General features: G+C 39.3%; 1 non-coding gene across 1 annotated transcript; it reads left to right on the plus strand.

Moving 5' to 3' along the window:
- Positions 1 to 8,153: 8,153 nt before the first annotated feature.
- On the plus strand, positions 8,154 to 8,226 carry Trnaa-cgc (transfer RNA alanine (anticodon CGC)). The gene has a single exon. It is a non-coding gene; the product is annotated as a tRNA-Ala (tRNA).
- The last annotated feature ends 965 nt before the right edge of the window (positions 8,227 to 9,191 follow it).

Raw genomic sequence — 9,191 nt, forward strand, 5'->3', positions numbered from 1 at the left:
AGTCACCAATGATTGTGTATGGTCTTGATAAACGGATGTTACTCCACGTGTTGGATTGAAATTATTGCCCGTCTGCCCCCTACTTTCAGTTAAAGGCGTTTCATAAAGATCAGGGTGTGTTTCTGTGATACTAACACACTCCGGTGAACTGTTATGAGATGTTTGCATACGTGTATCATTAAGCACTTTCTGCACGTTTTGTAATTCAGTCTGGAGTTCATGAATCTTTGTGTTGTTTTCATGTATCAGTTGTGTTCCTGCTCGTTGTAACATCACAGGTAGTTCGTTCTGTATAAAAGTACTACTTTATTTGTCTTTGTCATTTAGCCATGTGTTGAATGTGGTCACAACGCGTTCTTCTTGTTCTTTGCTTTTTTGTTCTATTACGTTTTGATTATCAAACGTAAGGTTTTCTATACGTGTACTTATGTTGCGTATTTCTGCTTCCAAAGAAGTGTGTGTTTGTTGTAATTTGTCCACATCCTGGGTTACTTGCTTTACATTCTGTGGTAAGTCATGGTATGTTTGTTGCATACTGGAAATGTTGTTCTGCATAGCAGACAACTGGGCATCTATTTGCTGTCGCAGCTGGCGATCGTGTTCTTTTAACCGGTTTTCAAGCTTTTCATCTATCTCTTTTGAGAACTGTGAAAAGCTTAACTGCGTACGCTCGTCTAATTGACTGATGCGTTCAACCAAGGTCCTAATCCGTTCATATACTCTGCTAATATGTTTATCTAAATTATTATTAATCTCAGTTGCACGCTGTATCTGTGATTGTTCCTGTATTTTAAACATTTGTTCCATTTTCATCATTAAGAGAGAAAATGGATCCATTACTGTTTGTGTTGGTTCTACCGGTGGTAAATCGACTGTAACTGGTGTTTCTTGTGGTTCTGCTTCAGTATGCACTTGAACTACCGTCTGTATTCTACCTGAGTGTTCTACAGCAGATGGATCACCGACTTTAATATTAGTGTAATGTTCTATATCCTCTGTGTGATCTGAAAAAATATTATCAATTTCTACATCACTAGTTATTCCTTCCTCCTCTGAATGATCTAAGTTACTTCCTGCTGTGTAGCTTTTCTTACACGCCGCACTGTTTTCACCATGTTTGCAAATGTTTGGGTGCAAGTCTAATCGGGAAAACGTCACACGCAACACATCACATCAATTATTCCGTCACACAAAACATATAATAATTACTACACTGCACCAGATTGGAATCAGTACTATAAATGTTCACTTTCGTTTGATTAAAATTCAGTTCCAATCTCGTCAGTTAACCTCTACTGAAAACACTTGATGCTGTATTTTACTGAACCTTCTCGCACTGATTTAAATATAATTGACTCTTATAGCTTCCTAAGAGGACACACTCACAAGATGCAAAATTTTTTTTGTTTCGTTTGTTTTTTTGTTTTTTTTCTTTTTTTTTCTTTTTAGTAAGATACAGTACCAGGTTGTTCTGAATATTTTTGTGAAATCGATTACAAACGAGACTTGCTGAATGAATTGTTAAGTCTACCTACACGGAAACTACTACAGGATAATGCTGTTACGTCTCTAAAAATACCAAACTGACACGGGAGTGCAAATGCGACCTCCCACTGCTTTATCCGCCATGATGAATCTCTAGCTGTGACGTCACCTGGCAGCTACTGCAGTTTGTTAACAACGGTGCCGCTCAGTGTTTCTATCGAAGGCGTGCATATGAGTTCGTGTTACACGTTAGTTTGTGTGTAATTCTTGTCCTGCCGAGTGTTCAGTTGGAAAGGAATTGTTCCGTGAGTCTTGTAGCTTCGTTCTTGGAATTATGTCTACAAATACGTCGTATTGTGCAGTTGCTGAATGTAGTAATAGTGGACGTAAGACTGAAGGCGTAATTTACCAACGTTTTCCAAAAAATGTTGAACTACAGCGTAAGTGGATTGCTCGTTGTAAACGAGAGGACAAAATTAATGTTAATAATGCAAGAGTTTGTTCTGAACATTTTTGTGAAAGCGATTACAAACGAGACTTGCAGAATGAATTGTTAGGTCTACCTACACGGAAACTGCTACAGGATAATGCTGTTCCGTCTCTAAAAATACCAAACTGGCACGGAAATGTATTCGAAGTTCCAGGTCCCAGCACCCGCGAATGTTACCGGTAGTCTTCTAAAAGAGAGAGAACGTCGCTGTGACACTAGAACAGTAAAAAAAAAGAGCTCTCTCAACGTTGAAAACTGTATCTCCCAAGAAAAGTAAGTTGGACAAACCCAGCAACACAGACGTTTTTACTTATCCGCTAATTTCACTTAAAGACCAGGAAATTCAAGCACTGAAGAAAGAATTGGTTGTTTTGAAGATTAAAAATGTTCGACTGGAACAAAGAATTAAGTCCATGAAAGAAGCTATAAAGCAAGCTACATCTATAAAACGTAATGTGTCTCACACTAAGAAGCACAAATGTGTATGCTCGGATGTGAGAAGTACACTTTCTCAGTGTTTCACACCAGGACAGATTCGTTGTCTGTTAAAGAAGAGGAAGCAAGTACAGTGGTGCTCAGAGGACATTGCAAATGCTCTCACATTGAGAGCTTCGTCTCCTAAAGCATATGCCTACCCGAGGAGGGAGAATTATCCTTTTCCCTGCAGGCCCACACTCCAGACATGGACGAAACAGTTCAAGTGCCAACTAGGTATTTTGAAACAAGTTTTGGAGTTAATTAAAGGTAGGTCAGAAATGTTCACATCATTAGAGGCGATTGGTGTCCTAAGCTTCGACGAGATGAGCACTGACGGTCGTGTGACTTACGATTCGTCCGACGATGTAGTACTCGGACCACAACAATGTCCAAGTCGTCATGGTTCGCAGCTTGTTTTCAAAATGGAAGCAGCCAGTGTATTATGGATTTGACGTTGCAATGTCTAGTGATTAGTTGCAAAATGTCATAAAAGAAGCTGAAACAGCAGGAATCCGTATTGTAGCTGTTACGTGTGACATGGGACCAAAAAATATGAATGTGTGGAGGCAGCTTGGTGTGTCTACATCCAAGGCATTCTTTTCAAACCCTGTTGATCATAGCAGAAAAGTCTGGGTTATTTTTGATGTTCCACATTTGCTTACGTTATTAAGAAATCATTTTCTTGATGACGGAATCACTTTGCCTGATGGTACTGTGATTACAAAAATGGTTATAGAAGATCTTCTTCGACATCAGAAAGGCGATCTTTCGATCAATCACCACATATCGGAGGTTCATCTTAACGTCAGTGGACGTGATCGTCAGAATGTCCGACGGGCTGCACAGATATTTTCACGTCGCACTGCCCAAGCTGTGAGATACGTTCTGCATAAAGATCGCGAAGGAAGCTTCATTGGGCTCGTGAACGATGTTTTCGATGTGCTGAATTCGAGATAACCTCAAGATGAGAAACCTCCCCTTAGAAGTGGTTACGGGTTTAATATCAGAAGACAGGAAAACTCTCTAAAAAGATTTCTTGAAATGTGTTCTAATATGCGAGCAGGAAAAAGAAACAGTCTTCTCTGGTTTCAGAAGGGATTCATTATATCAAGAAATTCACTTTTTGGACTTTACAATGATATGAAAAATTCCGGAGCTACTTATATATTGACATCCAGACTTAATCAAGATTGTCTGGAAAATTTCTTTTCCAGAATCCGTGACCTTGGTGTCTTCTACAACAATCCAACTCCTTACGAGGTGAAAAACAGAATTCGTGTATTGATACTGACTGGAAGTGCAAGTGAAATACCTTTGTCTTCTGGTGCTTCGTCTTCAGAAGATAGAAATGAGAATTCTGCTTCTGAAAACTACCCGACACCAGCTGATGAAACTGAGGAAGATTTTGCACGTTTTCTCTCGAGTGAATTATGTATAAGAGTAGCTGATAAATCATTTGACGTCGCTACAGATGACGAAAGCTTGCTCTTAGATTTCGAGCTCAGTGATCCAGTGTGTACCAGTGAAGACGTGAATGATGATGCTTTAAAGTATCTAGCAGGATATATAGCATTCATGTGCGAAAACGTTGACAGTTCTTTGGTAAATACAGCAGGGCAGTGTGTTGTTGATGCAGAATTAAGTCTGAAGCAAGACTGGATTACTATTATTTCAAAAGGGGGCCTCATTTCTCCCTCTACTGACTGGTTTGCTAAAATACGTGAGTTAGAAATTATATTTGCTGCTTCTCATGGATCAAATACTTCTCATTGTAATAGAGTTATGGCAACCTTAGCAGATCATATAAGTGCGAAATTTCCCGAACCTAATAGCAAAATAGTTCAGTTATATGTCAGAACAAGAACTTTTATACGGATTAGACATTTAAACAAAAGAGACAAAATTGATGCAATGTAACGGAATTCGGCAAGGAAGAATCGGCTCTGGTCTGCGTCGCCATTCAGCATCTTCGACGTAGCTTCTGCATCAGCTTTGTAAGGTAAGTTCGAAGATTACTATCTTTTTATTTACAAAAACATGTGTAAAATATGCAGTACCCAACTGCAAAACATTTACCGTAGTCAGATGCCTAAAACACGAGCGTGAATGCGGATGCGAACATCGGCCACTAGTTTTGCGTGGCGATATATCACCATTGCTACTAATATTTAACGCATTTCTTTCGGAAACCTTGTATATAATATTAACATGAAGTGTGTTCAATCCTGTGAGCGCCAATCTGGCATACCTTTTTTATTCTATGTTCCTTGGGTTGAAGAAAATGTTGTACTTGCCTTACGCAGTGCTTCGTTCTGCTGCCGCTGGGTTGGAATGGCACAGCAAAAATATCGTGCATGGGGTCGTCGTAGATTTCCGCTCATTACAGCATGAAACAAATAGAAAAAACACACATTAGCACACACATATAAGCTAGTCCTGTCAATAGGTTGCCACTGAATTGCCCCCTCTGTTTATTGATTGGATAGCCACTGAATTGCTATTTATATATTTAATGGGATAATAATAATTATTAAAAGGTGACAATTTTATTTAAGCACCGTTTTTTTACGCTTTTTCGATTGTTGCGAGTCAGCGATAGTGCAATGCTGCTCGCTTTGGAGAATACACATTTTATAAGAATTATTTGGTCCAGGAAACACTTTTGCGATCACGGTTGCGATTTAGACGGTATTCGCGTAATTGCACTGATTAAAAGTTATAGTTTCCGAAAGACGCAGATTCGATTAAAGTTGTGTGCACTTTTGCTCGTATAATGAAAATATTCATAACACGTCGCGTAACAAAAAGAAACATGCGAATCACAACCGTGATCAAACGAAGAAAATATATGATAACATAAATGTTCTTCGCTGTTATTCAGGACAAGCTCAGATTAGACCTTGCAATTTTCAGTTATAGGAAATCACAAGACGTTACACTTTAGAGATATTTGTTTTGAATAACTTGTATTTACCTTCTCTCTCTCTCCTTTTTACAGCCTTTATACCTTCACATCGATTAAGGAACTTTTCCTTCTCTGCCGACCAGTACGAGAACAGAATTCAGACTCAACAAAATGTCTTACATCGAATTATTACATGCTTAACCCTTAACAATAATATATAGTTTCGTAGTACAAACAACGCTAATTTATTCTGTGCACTAGAAAGTCTTTGATACACTGAGCACAAAAATGAAAATAATAAAATTGTAATTACATTTTTAATATCATGAATACTTCTTTAAATCATGAAAATAAGGTTTGACATCGTCGTAATATTAATTTTCATCGTTGTAGCACTACACGGTGACGAAAATTGCAGACATGATTTTCGTGTATGGGCAAGCAAACACAAGCAGCAGAAAGCGTCTAGGTTGTACAGGACCAAATATCCCCGTCAAAGACATCGGAGGCAGACATCTACATCTACGTGATTACACTGCTTTCACAATAAATTGCCTGTCAGAGGGTTCAATGAACCACCTTCCAGCTGTCTCTCTACCGTTCCACTCTCGAACGGCGCGCTGGTAAACCGAGCACATAAATTTTTTTCTGCCGGTCATGATTTCCCTGATTTTATCGCAATGACCATTTCTCCATATGTAGGTGGGTGCCAACAGAATGTTTTCGCAGTCGGAGGAGAAAACTGATGATTCACATTTCATGAGAAGTTCCCGTCGCAACGAAAAAAGCCTTTGTTTTAATGATCGCCACTCCTATTCACGTATCATGTCTGTGGCACAATCTCCCCTATCTCGCGATAATACAAAACTAGCCTCCCGTCTTTGCACTTTTTCAATGTGATCCGTCAGTCCCACCTGATGAAGATCCCACACCGCACTCCAATACTCCAGAATAGGGCGCACATGCGTGGTGTAAGCAGTCTCTTTAGTAGACCTGTTGCACGTTCTAAGTATTCTGCCAGTGAATCTCAGTCTTTGGTTTTCTATACCCACAACATTATCTATGTGATCATTCCAACTTAGGTTATTTGTAATTGTAATCCCTAAGTATTTAGTTGAATTTACTGCCTTTAGATTTGTATCACTTATAGCGTAATCGAAATTTAGCGAATTTCTTTTAGTACTCATGTGAATAAGGTCACACTTTTCTTTATTCAGGGTCAACTGCCACTTTTCGTTCCATACTGATGTCTTATATAAATCATTTTGCAATTCGTTTTGGTTTCAAAACTGTTCCCACGATTCAGAGAAACAGGGGAATTGGTACCACAATGCAACGACCGAGGAGGATGGCGAAGTACAAGGCCGCCGACTTAGAAGATGTAATTCCTTCTCGAGTGGGTGAGACGCCTGCAATCAGTTATTATTAATGGAATTATGAGTGGAATTACACGTAACACAAAAACAGTAAAATTAGTGGGATTGTGAGTGGAATTACACATAACAGAAAAAAAGTAAAATTACCGGTCACACGTTACGAAGGTTAACACGTATATGTCGTTGCTCCAACAAACCAGATATGTGTACATGAATGTGAAATACTACGAAGAATAACAAGCGATGATGAAGACAGGATCATCAAGGGATAAAACATTCCTCAACTCGCTTACAAACGAGCAGTTGTCAAAATTGTACATAGTGTGAAGATTTATTAAATGCCAAGGACAGAATAAGTACGTTAACGACCCACTACAAGGAGCAATCCTATAAGTAGCTTGAACTCTGAAGCAGACCCTAGCAAATTCTCTTTTTTCCATGTAGTGAGTAGTATTTTCTGCGTCTAGTTATGAAGGTAAAAACGCGCAGGAGGTCGGTCCTGCAAGACAAGAAAAGAAAATTCAAATATTCAGAATAAATGCAAGATTCCTTCTAATTTACTTATTAGTGTGTAAGATGGTGTCCAACATGGAGCCCATATATGAAATGTGAATGTGACTTGTACATTTATTTGTCAACGTCATTATTGTCAGTGTCTATGTCTATGTAAAATGTATGAACTATTGCCAATTTTTATGTGAAATTTTGTTCTTGAAGGAGAACCATTTGAGTATATGCAATCTGAAAGTAAAGGAAGTAGGTTACACTTGTTCGCCCACTGCTTGAATACTGCTCACCAGTGTGGGATCCGTGCCAGATAGGGTTGATAGAAGAGATAGAGAAGACCCAAAGGAGAGCGGCGCGCTTCGTTACGGGATCATTTGGTATTCGCGAAAGCGATACGGAGATGATAGATAAACTCCAGTGGAAGACTCTGCAGGAGAGACGCTTTTGTTGAAGTTTCGAGAACATACCTTCACCGAGCAGTCAAGCAATATATTGATATATTGCTCCCTCCTACGTATATCTCGCGATGAGACCATGAGGATGAAATCAGAGTAATTAGAGCCCACACAGAAGCATACCGACAATCCTTCTTTCCGCGAACAATACGAGACTGGAATAGAAGGGAGATCCGATAGAGGTGCTCAAGGTACCCTAAGCCACACACCGTCAGGTGGCTTGCGAAGTATGGATGTAGATGTATAACCGAAGATTTAAAATTCTGAAATGGATTTTTCTGTCAACGGTTATCAGTGGGAAAAATTCACTTGCTTCTTGTGGACGACGAATTCTGCAGGAAGTGGTGCATTCTTTCGTCACGGTCATTATTAGCAATATGACTAACGTGGTGACTCTTCTATTAGTTTTTACTTAGAAAATACTATCAACTAAGCAAGGTTTGGAACCGTTATTACCGAGCGAGATGGCGCAGTGGTTAGCACACTGGACTCGCATTCGGGAGGACGACGGTTCAATCCCGTCTCTGGCCATCCTGATTTAGGTTTTCCGTGATTTCCCTAAATCGCTTCAGGCAAATGCCGGGATGGTTCCTTTGAAAGGGCACGGCCGATTTCCTTCCGCATCCTTCCCTCACCCGAGCTTGCGCTCCGTCTCAAATGACCTCGTTGCCGACGGGACGTTAAACACTAATCTCCTCCTCCTCCACAACCGTTATTAAATGCTATAGTTTTTATTAAATTCATTTCAAGTTTAATTTTTCTAAAGCGATGCAAAAATTAATAAGAAAAAGAGCAAAATGAAATGCCCACAATGAAGTCAGGTTAGGGCAATGCTTTAGTTACTGCCAGTAAGCATCCTCTGCATTGCAGAAATGAATTAGATATTCTATGCGTGAAGTTAACCACTTGTTCGAACCATCCCACAAAAAAGGTAGTTCACGAATCCGCAGGCCACAGCATTGCGCTCGCAGTTCTAGGTACATAAATTACATCATCCATATTAAGATCTGGCAAAACTTATTCACGATAAATTTAAAACATCATTCGTTTTCAAAATAGTTTCCCGGTCACTGACAGTCAGAATCATTTACGTAAGACGACGAACTTAGAATGCGATCAATATACAAAGTTCTTTTCACTCGACATTACTAACTTATACATAAATGCACTAATTCAAAGATCAATCGACGTCATGGAAAATAACCTATATGTCCTTGAACAGATATTTCCGACCAGCAAATTACTGATCTCATTGGTTTGCTTGAAACAGTAGTGAAATACAACTACTCTGAATATAATGGGAAAATGTAGCAACAACGTACCGGCCTCGCAATGGACAACACAGTAGCATTAATTGTAGTTGATATCTTCATTAAGTTACGGGAGGGAAAATTTTCAAAAAACTTTCATCTTCTAATCTATGTATTCAGTCGTGCTCTGACTACGTAGATGACATTCTGAACGTTTGTAGCGGACCTAATAACATGACTGATCGT

This window comes from Schistocerca serialis, chromosome 2 (genome assembly GCF_023864345.2).
Source record: "Schistocerca serialis cubense isolate TAMUIC-IGC-003099 chromosome 2, iqSchSeri2.2, whole genome shotgun sequence".
In the NCBI taxonomy this organism is placed as follows: Eukaryota; Metazoa; Arthropoda; class Insecta; order Orthoptera; family Acrididae; genus Schistocerca; species Schistocerca serialis.